The sequence below is a fragment of the Convolutriloba macropyga genome, chromosome 2 (genome assembly GCF_964194025.1).
Source record: "Convolutriloba macropyga chromosome 2, txConMacr16.3, whole genome shotgun sequence".
In the NCBI taxonomy this organism is placed as follows: domain Eukaryota; kingdom Metazoa; phylum Xenacoelomorpha; order Acoela; family Convolutidae; genus Convolutriloba; species Convolutriloba macropyga.
In genome coordinates, this window is record NC_134469.1 from 29,706,292 (window position 1) to 29,728,521 (window position 22,230).

The window sequence follows — 22,230 nt, forward strand, 5'->3', positions numbered from 1 at the left end:
AATATATTAGGTAATTTGGGCCGTATGTAGTTGGGAGGGGGTAGGTAGGCGATGGGGGAGGGTGGATTGGTAGATTGCTCGAGACAGGCGTGGGTGGTAAGTTAGATAGGTGCCCAGGGGGTAGGATGGGGTGGGAGAGTTAGGTTAGTAAGTGTAGGGGGTAGGTATTTGTGAGCGTTCGGTGGGGGTATTCACATATGGGGTTACGGAGAGGGGATGGGAAGAGGTTCTGATAGTTAGATGGTTGGTTTGTAGTTTAGGTAGGTAGAAGGGACATATGGAATCCATAATTCTCATAATGACCTTTTCACCGTGAATATCACACCAGGTCCTTATTAGAATACACTACAAACTAAGCTGCTGTTAATGTCTAAGGTTCGTAAATAGAAGTCGGCTTTCAAAATTAAATGTTCGAATAGAAAGAAGTCAAAATTCAAGTCATTTCGGACAACAAATCATAAAACTTGACGTGAAACCTCTTGGTAAGAAAGAAAAACGAGGGCTCTGGGCATGTTCTCTCAGAAGGTCGGGCTTTTCGACCAATCAATTGTATTTAATTATTTCATTACTAGCACGTTTTCTATCACATTTAACATCCACCAAAACGACAGATTTTGAACATGAAGACAAAAGATATTGATTTAAGAACTGTTGCTAAATTAAGGAATCTATTAACACATTAACATTATGAATCCATTTATGCGACGAAATAGATTATCGAAGCATCTGAGATCCGAGTCGTTGTTGACAATGTTGCTCAAAATGTAATGGTTTGAAAAAATTTGCCAAGTTTTGATTAACGGAAATGGGACCGAAGTTTGTCGGCTCTAATCTGTCTGCATTTGATAAACATACGCGTAGATCAAACATCAGAACAAATCGTTTAGTTCACTCATCAATTGACAATTGTTAATAAGTTTGACAATTTTCAATTTCTTAATGCCCATGCAGGTTGAAAAAATCGGTTTCTGCTCATTATATATTCTACCTTTTCTGGTGACAGGTATGAAATTTTGCCTCCGCACAACAAAAGCCTGTTGAGAAAACAGTTAAAAAGCAGCGATCCCAAGTACTAGTTCAATATTGCCTGGTCCCCAGATCTCCAATTATTACGTACTCATGAAGCAATTAGTATTTTTTCAGAACAACCTGCAAAAAAAAACAAACTATTAACGTCGGGAGAATTCCTCTCGAACAACTAATGGGCGCTGAAAACTACTGCAGCTCACTTCAGTTAGGGGAGTGTGACTAAATTCACTAAGCGCAGTTTCAGAGGACGTCAATAGAGGATATTACAGCCGGCTGAGAAGATGAGGGCGGCTAGTATGAGTCCGTTTAGGGACATAAATCTCAACTGGGAGTTAAAACGGTTGAACAAAAATTTTGCATGAAAGTTTACGACTACAACTGCTTTAAATTTCGTTTGAGAGCAGCCAAAACCGCCTAAAGATAGATAGAGGTCCGTAGATAAAGGACAAAAAACTTCACAAAAATAATTGTTTAACCACAATAAGGGGCCCAATTACTTTCATATACACAGCCAAAAACAAACCCCTCCCCGCTGCTGATTTTTTGAACAGCGGCATCAAAGGTTGAGCAAAATTAGAGTTTAATGGATAGCGGAGTGAAAAGCGTGCCTGCAACCGGATCGAAATGAGTCGGACATCGCCATTCTGCTGTCCCAAAAGAATCCATCTATCACTCTTGGCACTGGCTGTTATTGGACTGCTGCATGGAAATATCCAGGGCTCCCCCACTTGCAGATACGTGTTGTCATATCGCAGGAACTTCACACACCCATCCTCTCCTGTAGAAATTACGCTTGATGGAAATTTCCGGAACAAAGACCGGCAGTAACAATGTAAAGAAGTAACAAAACCCTTGTGTAGCCATTGGCACCATTTCACTCTGTGAAGTGACTACAGTTAACTTTTGTTTCGCTGCACTGAGTTTTAAAAATTGAAAGAATTAAAAGCCCCTTTTGATGGACATGTAATACATCATTTCAAACAATGGACATGTAAGACATGTGATGGACATGTAAGATATCATTTTTTATCTGTTGTGTCGGTGATGTGGGATTGCACATTAAGTTCGAACTGTTCAATCGCCGACCGAATTTTGAACAGTCCTAAAACAACGAGAAACTTGAACTTCAGTAGTAGACTAATTTCAAGATTTGATAGCAAATAAAAACTTCACAATTTTTTCAGAAACAAAAAGGATGAACGTTATGAAAGTTTTGAAATAAAAGCGTCGCTTAACTTTGCAATTTTAAGTCTGATATATCATTTGTGATACCTCTTAATCTGTTTACATAAAACACCGAGGGACCCCTTGTGTAGACTCAGCTGTATTATTTATTCTCTGCTTCTTGTGCAGAAACAAGTAATCGCTTCGAATTTTCATCGAGAGCAATAACCAATTATTACAAAATAAGGATAATAATAATCTGAGGCTGAGGACATTAGACGAAAACTCGATTATGTGACCACCATTTTTGGCAAAAATTTTGAACAAGTTTTGTGAACATTAAGCGAGTACCAATTAAAACACCTAAAGACGGTACTCCAAAATCCACTTGACGCTATAAAGTAGTCATGCGTCCCTAACGATTGTCTTTACATGAAAATGATTTAACAAAGCACATGCAAAATGCAATTAAATCTCGGTATAATATTAGGGCAAAAGAGTTCGCAAAAACTACGAGGGGGGAGGAGAGAAAATACCAGAAAAAGTTTTCACACTTTATTCTAAATAGTTTAGAGCTATAGAAAAATTCGATAAATTTGTCATAATTGATGACTGGACATATATTGGAAAGCTGCAAAGCTCGAAATTGTTTTTGAAATGTGACTGTTTTCTAAACTATAATCACCCAGAGACAATTTTTACGGACACTTCAAAACAGCAGCAAAATCAATAAAAAAGCAATGAATAACTTTTTAAAATTAAAAACTTAAGAATTTGTGAAAACACGAAAAATGACCAAAACTGAAAAATTTACAAGTTGGAACCGAAAGTTTGTCCACTCCCTCATTTAGGGATGGGAAACCAGGAGTGAACAAAGGCTATAGAAAGTGATCAGGGTAAACCCTAAGCCAACCATGGATACAACGCATTCTTTTGCATCGTACCTAGTTGTGAGGCTTATCATTTATATGGTGGAAAAATGCTGTTTTTAATATTTTCCACTTATTGCCAAAGTTCGGTGGATGTTAGAATCAGGTTTCTAAGTGTGAGAGAATTTACTTCTGATATCTGATTAAGGTCAAAAAGATAATGATAGCACCAAAACAAAAATAGAATTGAGTTCAGTTTTGTGGCCATTACTAATCGGCATAGCAGCAGAGTTCGCCAGGTAAGTTCTTTTGTTCTTTGAAGCTTTAAAAGAAAACATCTAAGTTTCTTGATGTTTCTTTGAAACCATCATATCCTCTCTCCTTTTTACGCAAGATTGTGGGTATAGGTTCTCCAAATCTGTCGGGTTGTTTTGTTTCTTATTGACGTTCGTGAAAGCTCTGATGACTCGAGTTGTCGTTGCTCTGCAGTTGATGTAGCTGCAGAAGCTTCGTCTCGATGTGAAGTTCCCACATATGTAACCTGGACTTGTGGTTCTGATTAAGATATGGTCCCCTTCACTGGTGGTTAAGTTTTCACATTCTCGATATCTAGTCTCGCAATTTGATTGTCGCGCACTAGTTGAGTTTTCAGGTTGTATGAAAGATGTGTTCAAGCCCTTCCTGATGATGAAAGTCGTACGAACTGTCTTCGTCTTTTCGTTGGCCTTGAACAGAATGGATTCGCACAAGTCAAAATCTGCTATTGCTGGTAGTCTCACTCTGCGCCCCAATAGAAGTATAACTGGAGTTTTGCCCCTCGTCTTTCGATGTATCAGTGCCCTTTGCAGGAATGCTTCATATGTCACGTTGAGATTGGGACTCTACGCTTGAAGTGCCCTCTTCACTGTCCAAACTGCTCTCTCAGCTAGTCCATTAGCTCCTGGACGATAGACGGGTGATTCCAATTTCTTAATTCCCAGTGATTAACCTCACTGTTCAAGGTCGCCATTTACAAATTCAGGACTATTATCAGATGAAGTTTTTGGTATTCCAAATCTTGCAAACATTTGACTAAGATATACTTTAAGTGTTTCTGTTGTTCTATTTCTCGCGTGGAAAGCGAGAAATAGAACAATTACTAAGACATTCCCTTGGTCCTTAACATAACCCCAGTCCATGTGGAGCCGTTCCCAAACTTCGGCTTCTGGCCATATATACTGTTTTTCCCAGGCTAGGCCTCTTCATTTGACAATTCTCACATATACTAACAAAATGTTGAACGTCTTGGGTAATGCCAGGCCGCCATGCTATCATTCTGATTGATGCCTCAGTTGCACTCTTCCCAGGATGTCTCATGTGCTTTTGCTAAAACCAAGTGTCGTAGTTTGGGTGGAATGAAAGGAATAACACCTTTGAATATGATTCCATTGTGTATGGTCAATGCATCCTTCTGTTGTTCGAAGACTTTTTCGCTAAACATTGTTTCCAACTGCCGCTTTCGATTCGTTTCATTATGTCCTGTAAGAGTGTTTGTTCCAAGTTCAGTTTTGATTTCTACTTGGCTCACCGAATCACTCTAGATGTCACTGATTGCGACGCACACTCGGTGTCGGATTCATCATCATCAAAATCCATTCTTCTCAAAGCATATGCGTGGGATATCTCTCGTGGTGTGTACTTCAAAGTCCGAAACCCATTAGAGCTATTGCCCATCTTGTGATTTTAGCTGATGCTGTTTTCGGGATCTCTCCTCGTCTGGTCGAAGAGATATTTGAGTAGTTTGTGGTCTGTCGGTAGGGTAAATCGTCTTCCAAGAAATTGTTTCAATCTTGTGACAACAAAAACCATTGCCAGTGCTTCACAGTCTATGTTTGAGTAGTTTTGCTCTGCTGGAAACAATTTCCTCGAAACATATATTACTGGATTTCCTTACTGTAAAGAACCCCGCCAACTGCATTTTCAGAGGCGTCAGTAGCTACAGTGGCTTCTTTTTGCAAACTGTACGGCTGTACCAGGGGGTTAGCACATAATTCGTTCTTTATATCTTCAAAGACTTTTCGTTGCCTCACTATTTCATGTCATTTGGTGGTAGCATTTTTGTAGCAAAATCAGGAATCATTCTTCCGTAAAAATTTGCTATACCAACAAACGATTAGAGATGTTTGTTATTAGTTCGTGCTACTGGCAAAACTGAAAGAACTGGCAAAATTGAGTCGTACGATAACCTTACTCACCGTAGCATTTCAGGCGTTTCAAAAAACAAATATATTAGGTAATTTGGGCCGTATGTAGTTGGGAGGGGGTAGGTAGGCGATGGGGGAGGGTGGATTGGTAGATTGCTCGAGACAGGCGTGGGTGGTAAGTTAGATAGGTGCCCAGGGGGTAGGATGGGGTGGGAGAGTTAGGTTAGTAAGTGTAGGGGGTAGGTATTTGTGAGCGTTCGGTGGGGGTATTCACATATGGGGTTACGGAGAGGGGATGGGAAGAGGTTCTGATAGTTAGATGGTTGGTTTGTAGTTTAGGTAGGTAGAAGGGACATATGGAATCCATAATTCTCATAATGACCTTTTCACCGTGAATATCACACCAGGTCCTTATTAGAATACACTACAAACTAAGCTGCTGTTAATGTCTAAGGTTCGTAAATAGAAGTCGGCTTTCAAAATTAAATGTTCGAATAGAAAGAAGTCAAAATTCAAGTCATTTCGGACAACAAATCATAAAACTTGACGTGAAACCTCTTGGTAAGAAAGAAAAACGAGGGCTCTGGGCATGTTCTCTCAGAAGGTCGGGCTTTTCGACCAATCAATTGTATTTAATTATTTCATTACTAGCACGTTTTCTATCACATTTAACATCCACCAAAACGACAGATTTTGAACATGAAGACAAAAGATATTGATTTAAGAACTGTTGCTAAATTAAGGAACCTATTAACACATTAACATTATGAATCCATTTATGCGACGAAATAGATTATCGAAGCATCTGAGATCCGAGTCGTTGTTGACAATGTTGCTCAAAATGTAATGGTTTGAAAAAATTTGCCAAGTTTTGATTAACGGAAATGGGACCGAAGTTTGTCGGCTCTAATCTGTCTGCATTTGATAAACATACGCGTAGATCAAACATCAGAACAAATCGTTTAGTTCACTCATCAATTGACAATTGTTAATAAGTTTGACAATTTTCAATTTCTTAATGCCCATGCAGGTTGAAAAAATCGGTTTCTGCTCATTATATATTCTACCTTTTCTGGTGACAGGTATGAAATTTTGCCTCCGCACAACAAAAGCCTGTTGAGAAAACAGTTAAAAAGCAGCGATCCCAAGTACTAGTTCAATATTGCCTGGTCCCCAGATCTCCAATTATTACGTACTCATGAAGCAATTAGTATTTTTTCAGAACAACCTGCAAAAAAAAACAAACTATTAACGTCGGGAGAATTCCTCTCGAACAACTAATGGGCGCTGAAAACTACTGCAGCTCACTTCAGTTAGGGGAGTGTGACTAAATTCACTAAGCGCAGTTTCAGAGGACGTCAATAGAGGATATTACAGCCGGCTGAGAAGATGAGGGCGGCTAGTATGAGTCCGTTTAGGGACATAAATCTCAACTGGGAGTTAAAACGGTTGAACAAAAATTTTGCATGAAAGTTTACGACTACAACTGCTTTAAATTTCGTTTGAGAGCAGCCAAAACCGCCTAAAGATAGATAGAGGTCCGTAGATAAAGGACAAAAAACTTCACAAAAATAATCGTTTAACCACAATAAGGGGCCCAATTACTTTCATATACACAGCCAAAAACAAACCCCTCCCCGCTGCTGATTTTTTGAACAGCGGCATCAAAGGTTGAGCAAAATTAGAGTTTAATGGATAGCGGAGTGAAAAGCGTGCCTGCAACCGGATCGAAATGAGTCGGACATCGCCCTTCTGCTGTCCCAAAAGAATCCATCTATCACTCTTGGCACTGGCTGTTATTGGACTGCTGCATGGAAATATCCAGGGCTCCCCCACTTGCAGATACGTGTTGTCATATCGCAGGAACTTCACACACCCATCCTCTCCTGTAGAAATTACGCTTGATGGAAATTTCCGGAACAAAGACCGGCAGTAACAATGTAAAGAAGTAACAAAACCCTTGTGTAGCCATTGGCACCATTTCACTCTGTGAAGTGACTACAGTTAACTTTTGTTTCGCTGCACTGAGTTTTAAAAATTGAAAGAATTAAAAGCCCCTTTTGATGGACATGTAATACATCATTTCAAACAATGGACATGTAAGACATGTGATGGACATGTAAGATATCATTTTTTATCTGTTGTGTCGGTGATGTGGGATTGCACATTAAGTTCGAACTGTTCAATCGCCGACCGAATTTTGAACAGTCCTAAAACAACGAGAAACTTGAACTTCAGTAGTAGACTAATTTCAAGATTTGATAGCAAATAAAAACTTCACAATTTTTTCAGAAACAAAAAGGATGAACGTTATGAAAGTTTTGAAATAAAAGCGTCGCTTAACTTTGCAATTTTAAGTCTGATATATCATTTGTGATACCTCTTAATCTGTTTACATAAAACACCGAGGGACCCCTTGTGTAGACTCAGCTGTATTATTTATTCTCTGCTTCTTGTGCAGAAACAAGTAATCGCTTCGAATTTTCATCGAGAGCAATAACCAATTATTACAAAATAAGGATAATAATAATCTGAGGCTGAGGACATTAGACGAAAACTCGATTATGTGACCACCATTTTTGGCAAAAATTTTGAACAAGTTTTGTGAACATTAAGCGAGTACCAATTAAAACACCTAAAGACGGTACTCCAAAATCCACTTGACGCTATAAAGTAGTCATGCGTCCCTAACGATTGTCTTTACATGAAAATGATTTAACAAAGCACATGCAAAATGCAATTAAATCTCGGTATAATATTAGGGCAAAAGAGTTCGCAAAAACTACGAGGGGGGAGGAGAGAAAATACCAGAAAAAGTTTTCACACTTTATTCTAAATAGTTTAGAGCTATAGAAAAATTCGATAAATTTGTCATAATTGATGACTGGACATATATTGGAAAGCTGCAAAGCTCGAAATTGTTTTTGAAATGTGACTGTTTTCTAAACTATAATCACCCAGAGACAATTTTTACGGACACTTCAAAACAGCAGCAAAATCAATAAAAAAGCAATGAATAACTTTTTAAAATTAAAAACTTAAGAATTTGTGAAAACACGAAAAATGACCAAAACTGAAAAATTTACAAGTTGGAACCGAAAGTTTGTCCACTCCCTCATTTAGGGATGGGAAACCAGGAGTGAACAAAGGCTATAGAAAGTGATCAGGGTAAACCCTAAGCCAACCATGGATACAACGCATTCTTTTGCATCGTACCTAGTTGTGAGGCTTATCATTTATATGGTGGAAAAATGCTGTTTTTAATATTTTCCACTTATTGCCAAAGTTCGGTGGATGTTAGAATCAGGTTTCTAAGTGTGAGAGAATTTACTTCTGATATCTGATTAAGGTCAAAAAGATAATGATAGCACCAAAACAAAAATAGAATTGAGTTCAGTTTTGTGGCCATTACTAATCGGCATAGCAGCAGAGTTCGCCAGGTAAGTTCTTTTGTTCTTTGAAGCTTTAAAAGAAAACATCTAAGTTTCTTGATGTTTCTTTGAAACCATCACATCCTCTCTCCTTTTTACGCAAGATTGTGGGTATAGGTTCTCCAAATCTGTCGGGTTGTTTTCTGTTTCTTATTGACGTTCGTGAAAGCTCTGATGACTCGAGTTGTCGTTGCTCTGCAGTTGATGTAGCTGCAGAAGCTTCGTCTCGATGTGAAGTTCCCACATATGTAACCTGGACTTGTTGTTCTGATTAAGATATGGTCCCCTTCACTGGTGGTTAAGTTTTCACATTCTCGATATCTAGTCTCGCAATTTGATTGTCGCGCACTAGTTGAGTTTTCAGGTTGTATGAAAGATGTGTTCAAGCCCTTCCTGATGATGAAAGTCGTACGAACTGTCTTCGTCTTTTCGTTGGCCTTGAACAGAATGGATTCGCACAAGTCAAAATCTGCTATTGCTGGTAGTCTCACTCTGCGCCCCAATAGAAGTATAACTGGAGTTTTGCCCCTCGTCTTTCGATGTATCAGTGCCCTTTGCAGGAATGCTTCATATGTCACGTTGAGATTGGGACTCTACGCTTGAAGTGCCCTCTTCACTGTCCAAACTGCTCTCTCAGCTAGTCCATTAGCTCCTGGACGATAGACGGGTGATTCCAATTTCTTAATTCCCAGTGATTAACCTCACTGTTCAAGGTCGCCATTTACAAATTCAGGACTATTATCAGATGAAGTTTTTGGTATTCCAAATCTTGCAAAGATTTGACTAAGATATACTTTAAGTGTTTCTGTTGTTCTATTTCTCGCGTGGAAAGCGAGAAATAGAACAATTACTAAGACATTCCCTTGGTCCTTAACATAACCCCAGTCCATGTGGAGCCGTTCCCAAACTTCGGCTTCTGGCCATATATACTGTTTTTCCCAGGCTAGGCCTCTTCATTTGACAATTCTCACATATACTAACAAAATGTTGAACGTCTTGGGTAATGCCAGGCCGCCATGCTATCATTCTGATTGATGCCTCAGTTGCACTCTTCCCAGGATGTCTCATGTGCTTTTGCTAAAACCAAGTGTCGTAGTTTGGGTGGAATGAAAGGAATAACACCTTTGAATATGATTCCATTGTGTATGGTCAATGCATCCTTCTGTTGTTCGAAGACTTTTTCGCTAAACATTGTTTCCAACTGCCGCTTTCGATTCGTTTCATTATGTCCTGTAAGAGTGTTTGTTCCAAGTTCAGTTTTGATTTCTACTTGGCTCACCGAATCACTCTAGATGTCACTGATTGCGACGCACACTCGGTGTCGGATTCATCATCATCAAAATCCATTCTTCTCAAAGCATATGCGTGGGATATCTCTCGTGGTGTGTACTTCAAAGTCCGAAACCCATTAGAGCTATTGCCCATCTTGTGATTTTAGCTGATGCTGTTTTCGGGATCTCTCCTCGTCTGGTCGAAGAGATATTTGAGTAGTTTGTGGTCTGTCGGTAGGGTAAATCGTCTTCCAAGAAATTGTTTCAATCTTGTGACAACAAAAACCATTGCCAGTGCTTCACAGTCTATGTTTGAGTAGTTTTGCTCTGCTGGAAACAATTTCCTCGAAACATATATTACTGGATTTCCTTACTGTAAAGAACCCCGCCAACTGCATTTTCAGAGGCGTCAGTAGCTACAGTGGCTTCTTTTTGCAAACTGTACGGCTGTACCAGGGGGTTAGCACATAATTCGTTCTTTATATCTTCAAAGACTTTTCGTTGCCTCACTATTTCATGTCATTTGGTGGTAGCATTTTTGTAGCAAAATCAGGAATCATTCTTCCGTAAAAATTTGCTATACCAACAAACGATTAGAGATGTTTGTTATTAGTTGGTGCTACTGGCAAAACTGAAAGAACTGGCAAAATTGAGTCGTACGATAACCTTACTCACCGTAGCATTTCAGGCGTTTCAAAAAACAAATATATTAGGTAATTTGGGCCGTATGTAGTTGGGAGGGGGTAGGTAGGCGATGGGGGAGGGTGGATTGGTAGATTGCTCGAGACAGGCGTGGGTGGTAAGTTAGATAGGTGCCCAGGGGGTAGGATGGGGTGGGAGAGTTAGGTTAGTAAGTGTAGGGGGTAGGTATTTGTGAGCGTTCGGTGGGGGTATTCACATATGGGGTTACGGAGAGGGGATGGGAAGAGGTTCTGATAGTTAGATGGTTGGTTTGTAGTTTAGGTAGGTAGAAGGGACATATGGAATCCATAATTCTCATAATGACCTTTTCACCGTGAATATCACACCAGGTCCTTATTAGAATACACTACAAACTAAGCTGCTGTTAATGTCTAAGGTTCGTAAATAGAAGTCGGCTTTCAAAATTAAATGTTCGAATAGAAAGAAGTCAAAATTCAAGTCATTTCGGACAACAAATCATAAAACTTGACGTGAAACCTCTTGGTAAGAAAGAAAAACGAGGGCTCTGGGCATGTTCTCTCAGAAGGTCGGGCATTTCGACCAATCAATTGTATTTAATTATTTCATTACTAGCACGTTTTCTATCACATTTAACATCCACCAAAACGACAGATTTTGAACATGAAGACAAAAGATATTGATTTAAGAACTGTTGCTAAATTAAGTAACCTATTAACACATTAACATTATGAATTCATTTGTGCGACGAAATAGATTATCGAAGCATCTGAGATCCGAGTCGTTGTTGACAATGTTGCTCAAAATGTAATGGTTTGAAAAAATTTGCCAAGTTTTGATTAACGGAAATGGGACCGAAGTTTGTCGGCTCTAATCTGTCTGCATTTGATAAACATACGCGTAGATCAAACATCAGAACAAATCGTTTAGTTCACTCATCAATTGACAATTGTTAATAAGTTTGACAATTTTCAATTTCTTAATGCCCATGCAGGTTGAAAAAATCGGTTTCTGCTCATTATATATTCTACCTTTTCTGGTGACAGGTATGAAATTTTGCCTCCGCACAACAAAAGCCTGTTGAGAAAACAGTTAAAAAGCAGCGATCCCAAGTACTAGTTCAATATTGCCTGGTCCCCAGATCTCCAATTATTACGTATTCATGAAGCAATTAGTATTTTTTCAAAACAACCTGCAAAAAAACAAACTATTAACGTCGGGAGAATTCCTCTCGAACATCTAATGGGCGCTAATAACTACTGCAGCTCACTTCACTTAGGGGAGTGTGATTAAATTCACTAAGCGCAGTTTCAGAGGACGTCAATAGAGGATATTATACGCCACTAAAACGACTAATGAAATAAAGTGAAAAAAGAACACAACTGCCGCTATTTGAGTTCAGCTACTGAAGTTTTTGAGCGAGAGAGAAACTGAGATCAAAAGTCACCCCAAAAAAGTAACTCGATCCGTAAAGCAAAAATGTTGCAAAGACCAGACCGGAGACGACTCAGAAGAGTCGCGCAATAAAAACTTAGCTGACCGTTTAAATTTAAGAAATATCAAAAGAAAAGAACAAAGCAATATAGAATTAGAAACAATTAATTTTTCGTAAAATGGGGGTAATTAGTTGCTATAGGTTAGACCGGGGTTTGCTAGGTTGGTCTTTAATTTACAGCTGATATAGGTAGTAAAGATTTATATGGGATCGAAAGTTCTCATAATGACCCTGTCACATATTACGAGCAGTTCCCGATTACTATATATAACAAACTAAGTCACAGATAGAATCCAATGTTCTAAACTAGAACTCAACGTTCAAAAACAAGTAAATAATTGAAAAGAAAAACCAAAAATCAGGTCACGAACAAACTTCATTCAGTTAAAAATAGCCGGCATAAAAAACGGCAAAACTGGAAGCGTCGTACGATAGAAACTAAAACTAGCAATTCAAAAAACAGCAATATATTACGTAAAATGGGTGGTATGTAGTTGGGAGGGGGTATGTAGGAGATGGGAAAAGCTTGAGGGGTAGATTGCACGATAGAGGGGTGGGTGGTAAGTTATATAGGTGACCAGGGGTTAGGAGAGCTGGGAGGAGTAGGTATTTATTAGCGTTAGGTGGGGGATTCGATTAGCGGGGTAGCGGGCGAAGATGATCTGATAGTTAGATGGTTGGTGTGTAGTTTAGGTAGGTAGAAGGGACTTGCATGGAATCCTTAATTCTCAAAATGACTTTTTAACCGTGAATTTTACCAACAGTTCCTTATTACCATATATTACAAACTAAGCAACTGTTAAAATCTAAGGTTCAAAAACAAATCTGCTCAACTACAGCTTTCGCACATTAGGCTATTTTTACGTAAACGATCTTGATTGCATGTTGAAAATACCTGGAACAAGCAATAAGAGAATGTTAGAAGATCCGAGTCTTTGTTGACAATGTTACTCAAATTGTAATGGTTTGAAAAAATTTGCCATGTTTTGATTAACGGAAATGGGACCGAAGTTTGTCGGCTCTAATCTGTCTGCATTTGATAAACATACGCGTAGATCAAAACATCAGAACAAATCGTTTAGTTCACTCAACAATTGACAATTGTTAAGTTCGACAATTTTCAATTTCTTAAGGCCCAAGCAGGTTTAAAAAATCGGTTTCTGCTGATTATATATTCTACTTTTTCTGGTGACAGGTATGAAATTTCGCCTCCCCACAATCCAAACCTGTTAAGAAAACACTTAAAAAGCAGCAATCCCAAGTACTAGTCGAAAATTTCCTGGTCCCCAGATCTCCAATTATTACGTATTCATGAAGCAATTAGTATTTTTTCAGAACAACCTGCAAAAAAACAACCTATTAACGTCGGAAGAATTCCTCTCGAACAACTAATGGGCGCTGAAAATTACTACAGCTCACTTCAGTTAGGGGAGGGGCAACTATATTCACTAAGCGCAGCTTCAAATGACGTCAATAAAGGATATTATACGCCACTAAAACGACTAATGATATAAAGTGAAAAAAGAACACAAACTGCCTCCAATTGAGTTCAGCTACTGAAGTTTTTGAGCGAGAGGGAAACTTAGATCAAAAGTCACTCGATCCGTAAAGCAAAAATGTTGCAAAGAACAGACCGGAGACGACTCAGAAGAGTCGCGCAATAAAAACTTAGCTAACCGTATAAATATAAGAAATATCAAAAGAAAAGAACAAAGCAATATACAATTAGAAACAATTAATTTTTCGTGAAATGGGGGTAATTAGGTGGTATAGGGTAGGCCGGGGTTTGCTAGGTTGGTCTTTAATTTACAGCTGATATAGGTAGTAATGATTTATATGGGATCGAAAGTTCTCATAATGACCCTGTCACATATTACGAGCAGTTCCCGATTACTATATATAACAAACTAAGTCACAGATAGAATCCAATTGTCTAAACCAGAATTCAACGTTCAAAAACAGAAGTAAATAATTGAAAAAAAACCAAAAATCAGGTCACGAACAAACTTCATTCAGTTAAAATTAGCCGGCATAAAAAACGGCAAAACTGGAAGCGTCGTACGATAGAAACTCAAACTAGCAATTCAAAAAACAGCAATATATTACGTAAAATGGGTGGTATGTAGTTGGGAGGGGGTATGTAGGCGATGGGGAAAGCTTGAGGGGCAGATTGCACGATAGAGGGGTGGGTGGTAAGTTATATAGGTGACCAGGGGTTAGGAGAGCTGGGAGGAGTAGGTATTTATTAGCGTTAGGTGGGGGATTCGATTAGCGGGGTAGCGTGCGAGGATGGTCTGATAGTTAGATGGTTGGTGTGTAGTTTAGGTAGGTAGAAGGGACTTGTATAGAATCCTTAATTTTCAAAATGACCTTTAAACCGTGAATTTTACCAACAGTTCCTTATTACCATATATTACAAACTAAGCAACTGTTAAATTCTAAGGTTCAAAAACAAATCTGCTCAACTACAGCTTTCGCACATTAGGCTATTTTTACGTAAACGATCTTGATTGCATGTTGAAAATACCTGGAACAAGCAATAAGAGAATGTTAGAAGATCCGAGTCTTTGTTGACAATGTTGCTCAAATTGAAATGGTTTGAAAAAATTTGCCATGTTTTGATTAACGGAAATGGGACCGAAGTTTTTCGGCTCTAATCTGTCTGCATTTGATAAACATACGCGTAGATCAAAACATCAGAACAAATCGTTTAGTTCACTCATCAATTGACAATTGTTAATAAGTTCGACAATTTTCAATTTCTTAAGGCCCAAGCAGGTTTAAAAAATTGGTTTCTGCTGATTATATATTCTACCTTTTCTGGTGACAGGTATGAAATTTCGCCTCCCCACAATCCAAGCCTGTTAAGAAAACACTTAAAAAGCAGCGATCCCAAGTACTAGTTGAAAATTTCCTGGTCCCCAGATCTCCAATTATTACGTATTCATGAAGCAATTAGTATTTTTTCAGAACAACCTGCAAAAAAACAACCTATTAACGTCGGAAGAATTCCTCTCGAACAACTAATGGGCGCTGAAAATTACTACAGCTCACTTCAGTTAGGGGAGGGGCAACTATATTCACTAAGCGCAGCTTCAAATGACGTCAATAAAGGATATTATACGCCACAAAAACGACTAATGATATAAAGTGAAAAAAGAACACAAACTGCCTCCAATTGAGTTCAGCTACTGAAGTTTTTGAGCGAGAGGGAAACTTAGATCAAAAGTCACCCGAAAAAGTAACTCGATCCGTAAAGCAAAAATGTTGCAAAGACCAGACCGGGGACGACTTAGAAGAGTCGCGCAATAAAAACTTAGCTAACCGTATAAATATAAGAAATATCAAAAGAAAAGAACAAAGCAACATACAATTAGAAACAATTAATTTTTCGTGAAATGGGGGTAATTAGGTGGTATAGGGTAGGCCGGGGTTTGCTAGGTTGGTCTTTAATTTACAGCTGATATAGGTAGTAATGATTTATATGGGATCGAAAGTTCTCATAATGACCCTGTCACATATTACGAGCAGTTCCCGATTACTATATAACAAACTAAGTCACAGATAGAATCCAATGTTCTAAACCAGAACTCAACGTTCAAAAACAGAAGTAAATAATTGAAAAGAAAAACCAAAAATCAGGTCACGAACAAACTTCATTCAGTTAAAAATAGCCGGCATAAAAAACGGCAAAACTGGAAGCGTCGTACGATAGAAACTCAAACTAGCAATTCAAAAAACAGCAATATATTACGTAAAATGGGTGGTATGTAGTTGGGAGGGGGTATGTAGGCGATGGGGAAAGCTTGAGGGGCATATTGCACGATAGAGGGGTGGGTGGTAAGTTATATAGGTGACCAGGGGTTAGGAGAGCTGGGAGGAGTAGGTATTTATTAGCGTTAGGTGGGGGATTCGATTAGCGGGGTAGCGGGCGAGGAAGGTCTGATAGTTAGATGGTTGGTGTGTAGTTTAGGTAGGTAGAAGGGACTTGCATAGAATCCTTAATTTTCAAAATGACCTTTAAACCGTGAATTTTACCAACAGTTCCTTATTACCATATATTACAAACTAAGCAACTGTTAAAATCTAAGGTTCAAAAACAAATCTGCTCAACTACAGCTTTCGCACATTAGGCTATTTTTACGTAAACGATCTTGATTGCATGTTGAAAATACCTGGCACAAGCAATAAGAGAATGTTAGAAGATCCGAGTCTTTGTTGACAATGTTGCTCAAATTGAAATGGTTTGAAAAAATTTGCCATGTTTTGATTAACGGAAATGGGACCGAAGTTTTTCGGCTCTAATCTGTCTGCATTTGATAAACATACGCGTAGATCAAAACATCAGAACAAATCGTTTAGTTCACACATCAATTGACAATTGTTAATAAGTTCGACAATTTTCAATTTCTTAAGGCCCAAGCAGGTTTAAAAAATCGGTTTCTGCTGATTATATATTCTACCTTTTCTGGTGACAGGTATGAAATTTCGCCTCCCCACAATCCAAGCCTGTTAAAAAAACACTTGAAAAGCAGCAATCCCAAGTACTAGTTGAAAATTTCCTGGTCCCCAGATCTCCAATTATTACGTATTCATGAAGCAATTAGTATTTTTTCAGAACAACCTGCAAAAAAACAACCTATTAACGTCGGAAGAATTCCTCTCGAACAACTAATTGGCGCTGAAAATTACTACAGCTCACTTCAGTTAGGGGAGGGGCAACTATATTCACTAAGCGCAGCTTCAAATGACGTCAATAAAGGATATTATACGCCACAAAAACGACTAATGATATAAAGTGAAAAAAGAACACAAACTGCCTCCAATTGAGTTCAGCTACTGAAGTTTTTGAGCGAGAGGGAAACTTAGATCAAAAGTCACCCGAAAAAGTAACTCGATCCGTAAAGCAAAAATGTTGCAAAGACCAGACCGGAGACGACTCAGAAGAGTCGCGCAATAAAAACTTAGCTAACCGTATAAATATAAGAAATATCAAAAGAAAAGAACAAAGCAATATACAATTAGAAACAATTAATTTTTCGTGAAATGGGGGTAATTAGGTGGTATAGGGTAGGCCGGGGTTTGCTAGGTTGGTCTTTAATTTACAGCTGATATAGGTAGTAATGATTTATATGGGATCGAAAGTTCTCATAATGACCCTGTCACATATTACGAGCAGTTCCCGATTACTATATATAACAAACTAAGTCACAGATAGAATCCAATGTTCTAAACCAGAACTCAACGTTCAAAAACAGAAGTAAATAATTGAAAAGAAAAACCAAAAATCAGGTCACGAACAAACTTCATTCAGTTAAAAATAGCCGGCATAAAAAACGGCAAAACTGGAAGCGTCGTACGATAGAAACTCAAACTAGCAATTCAAAAAACAGCAGTATATTACGTAAAATGGGTGGTATGTAGTTGGGAGGGGGTATGTAGGCGATGGGGAAAGCTTGAGGGGCAGATTGCACGATAGAGGGGTGGGTGGTAAGTTATATAGGTGACCAGGGGTTAGGAGAGCTGGGAGGAGTAGGTATTTATTAGCGTTAGGTGGGGGATTCGATTAGCGGGGTAGCGGGCGAGGATGGTCTGATAGTTAGATGGTTGGTGTATAGTTTAGGTAGGTAGAAGGGACTTGCATACAATCCTTAATTTTCAAAATGACCTTTTAACCGTGAATTTTACCAACAGTTCCTTATTACCATATATTACAAACTAAGCAACTGTTAAAATCTAAGGTTCAAAAACAAATCTGCTCAACTACAGCTTTCGCACATTAGGCTATTTTTACGTAAACGATCTTGATTGCATGTTGAAAATACCTGGCACAAGCAATAAGAGAATGTTAGAAGATCCGAGTCTTTGTTGACAATGTTGCTCAAATTGAAATGGTTTGAAAAAATTTGCCATGTTTTGATTAACGGAAATGGGACCGAAGTTTTTCGGCTCTAATCTGTCTGCATTTGATAAACATACGCGTAGATCAAAACATCAGAACAAATCGTTTAGTTCACACATCAATTGACAATTGTTAATAAGTTCGACAATTTTCAATTTCTTAAGGCCCAAGCAGGTTTAAAAAATCGGTTTCTGCTGATTATATATTCTACCTTTTCTGGTGACAGGTATGAAATTTCGCCTCCCCACAATCCAAGCCTGTTAAAAAAACACTTGAAAAGCAGCAATCCCAAGTACTAGTTGAAAATTTCCTGGTCCCCAGATCTCCAATTATTACGTATTCATGAAGCAATTAGTATTTTTTCAGAACAACCTGCAAAAAAACAACCTATTAACGTCGGAAGAATTCCTCTCGAACAACTAATTGGCGCTGAAAATTACTACAGCTCACTTCAGTTAGGGGAGGGGCAACTATATTCACTAAGCGCAGCTTCAAATGACGTCAATAAAGGATATTATACGCCACAAAAACGACTAATGATATAAAGTGAAAAAAGAACACAAACTGCCTCCAATTGAGTTCAGCTACTGAAGTTTTTGAGCGAGAGGGAAACTTAGATCAAAAGTCACCCGAAAAAGTAACTCGATCCGTAAAGCAAAAATGTTGCAAAGACCAGACCGGAGACGACTCAGAAGAGTCGCGCAATAAAAACTTAGCTAACCGTATAAATATAAGAAATATCAAAAGAAAAGAACAAAGCAATATACAATTAGAAACAATTAATTTTTCGTGAAATGGGGGTAATTAGGTGGCATAGGGTAGGCCGGGGTTTGCTAGGTTGGTCTTTAATTTACAGCTGATATAGGTAGTAATGATTTATATGGGATCGAAAGTTCTCATAATGACCCTGTCACATATTACGAGCAGTTCCCGATTACTATATATAACAAACTAAGTCACAGATAGAATCCAATGTTCTAAACCAGAACTCAACGTTCAAAAACAGAAGTAAATAATTGAAAAGAAAAACCAAAAATCAGGTCACGAACAAACTTCATTCAGTTAAAAATAGCCGGCATAAAAAACGGCAAAACTGGAAGCGTCGTACGATAGAAACTCAAACTAGCAATTCAAAAAACAGCAGTATATTACGTAAAATGGGTGGTATGTAGTTGGGAGGGGGTATGTAGGCGATGGGGAAAGCTTGAGGGGCAGATTGCACGATAGAGGGGTGGGTGGTAAGTTATATAGGTGACCAGGGGTTAGGAGAGCTGGGAGGAGTAGGTATTTATTAGCGTTAGGTGGGGGATTCGATTAGCGGGGTAGCGGGCGAGGATGGTCTGATAGTTAGATGGTTGGTGTATAGTTTAGGTAGGTAGAAGGGACTTGCATACAATCCTTAATTTTCAAAATGACCTTTTAACCGTGAATTTTACCAACAGTTCCTTATTACCATATATTACAAACTAAGCAACTGTTAAAATCTAAGGTTCAAAAACAAATCTGCTCAACTACAGCTTTCGCACATTAGGCTATTTTTACGTAAACGATCTTGATTGCATGTTGAAAATGCCTGGAACAAGCAATAAGAGAATGTTAGAAGATCCGAGTCTTTGTTGACAATGTTGCTCAAATTGTAATGGTTTGAAAAAATTTGCCATGTTTTGATTAACGGAAATGGGACCGAAGTTTGTCGGTTCTAATCTGTCTGCATTTGATAAACATACGCGTAGATCAAAACATCAGAAAAAATCGTTTAGTTCACTCATCAATTGACAATTGTTAAAAACTTCGACAATTTTCAATTTCTTAATGCCCAAGCAGGTTTAAAAAATCGGTTTCTGCTCATTATATACTCTACCTTTTCTGGTGACAGGTATGAAATTTCGCCTCCGCACAATCCAAGCCTGTTAAGAAAACACTTAAAAAGCAGAGATCCCAAGTACTAGTTGAAAATTTCCTGGTCCCCAGATCTCCAATTATTACGTATTCATGAAGCAATTAGTATTTTTTCAGAACAACCTGCAAAAAAACAACCTATTAACGTCGGAAGAATTCCTCTCGAACAACTAATGGGCGCTGAAAATTACTACAGCTCACTTCAGTTAGGGGAGGGGCAACTATATTCACTAAGCGCAGCTTCAAATGACGTCAATAAAGGATATTATACGCCACTAAAACGACTAATGATATAAAGTGAAAAAAGAACACAAACTGCCTCCAATTGAGTTCAGCTACTGAAGTTTTTGAGCGAGAGGGAAACTTAGATCAAAAGTCACCCGAAAAAGTAACTCGATCCGTAAAGCAAAAATGTTGCAAAGACCAGACCGGAGACGACTCAGAAGAGTCGCGCAATAAAAACTTAGCTAACCGTATAAATATAAGAAATATCAAAAGAAAAGAACAAAGCAATATACAATTAGAAACAATTGATTTTTCGTGAAATGGGGGTAATTAGGTGGTATAGGGTAGGCCGGGGTTTGCTAGGTTGGTCTTTAATTTACAGCTGATATAGGTAGTAATGATTTATATGGGATCGAAAGTTCTCATAATGAACCTGTCACATATTACGAGCAGTTCCCGATTACTATATATAACAAACTAAGTCACAGATAGAATCCAATGTTCTAAACCAGAACTCAACGTTCAAAAACAGAAGTAAATAATTGAAAAGAAATCCAAAAATCAGGTCACGAACAAACTTCATTCAGTTAAAAATAGCCGGCATAAAAAACGGCAATACTGGAAGCGTCGTACGATAGAAACTCAAACTAGCAATTCAATCCACTGAACTATTGTCCAGTTTCTCAAGCAGCCGCGCTATCAAAGGGTTTTGAATCACTAACAAAACAAATTGAAGAACACTTAAACAAATATAAGCTGCTCCCAAAATCAATCCCGTTTTCGAAGTCTTCTGCAGCGGATGCTGTAATTTATTTAAGAGATAAAATCAGACAAAACGCAAAAAAAAAAATACCGCGTCAGCTTTTTTGGAACAATCCAAGGCATTCAACTCCATCGACCACGATATCTTAATCCAAAAGCTATGTCTTGGATTTTCTACTTCAGCATGGTACAAATTAATAAAAAAAAACTATCTCACCAAAAAAGAACACGCAAATTGGCTTTTAACAATGTTGAATCTAAATGGATTAAAATAGCGCAATGAGTTCAACAGGAAACCGATTTCGGTCCCCTTTTATTCCACTTGTACATCAATGTTCTACGTAATTTTTGTTCTTGCGAAAGAATTCAATATGCCGATGACATCTTTTTACTATTTTCAACAGAAATTTCCAAATGCAGGGAAACACTTGAGACGAACATTGACAGATGGATCAACTATTTCAACTCACCATCTAAAGCTTAATTCCGACAAAAGTGAACTGATTTGATTGCCTTTGGTAATTTGAAAACTTCAGGTGAAACAGTGATTTAAGTAGGAAATCAATGTAAAAGGTCCAAAAATGTAGAAAAGTATCTTGGTTTCCATATTGAAACAGAACTTAAGTATCAAAAGCAGTTTAAAACAATTCTGATAAAAATGGCACACGCCTCTATAGATCAACACCTCTTAATAACACTAGAAAAAAAAACAATTGAATCAGGCTATCAAAGTTTGTTTCAATCGAGGAAAAATAGACACTTATTCGTATCTAAAAATCCAATATGGCATTCTTCCTATTTCTAAGCCTTTCAAATACAGGACCACCACATTGTCACAACTTAAAAAAAGTAGACCTGCCTTTCAAGATGACGCAGAGTCTTTACCAACGTAATTTTTATCTAACTTCAATATAATCTCGAAAGTAGCAAAATGCACGAAAAAGTATCAAAAAGGTGTCGTATTATACAATTCCATTCCACGCAGTTTTTTGTTCAGTTCATATGAAACTGTAAAAACATGGAAATCCTTCAGGTTCAATTATGTATTTATGCTTAAACTTAGTGTTCTTCCCAATTTCTCAATGTTTCCTCATTGCAAGTGGATAACCTTGAGTACTGCCTGGGATAGTAGTGGCTGCATTCATCAGCGTCCTTGCGCAATTTTCTGGTTACATAGTAATGTAAGACTTTATAAGATTGAGTTTTGGATTACTCATCAATTCAATATAAACAGTGCGTCGTTCCCTGAGTAGTTTTTAAATCTTACTCATTTCAAACGAATAAAATTTTGATGAGCAGTGAAACAAAAGTTACTTTGGGCTCAAATATTCCAATTGAAC

At 38.1% G+C, this 22,230-nt stretch overlaps 1 protein-coding gene across 1 annotated transcript in view; it reads left to right on the plus strand.

Annotated features, from left to right (window-relative positions):
- Positions 1-22,230, plus strand: part of LOC142358604 (protein FAM76A-like) — a 606,005-nt gene that overhangs the window by 44,875 nt on the left and 538,900 nt on the right. The gene's annotated exons all lie outside the window — the stretch shown is intronic.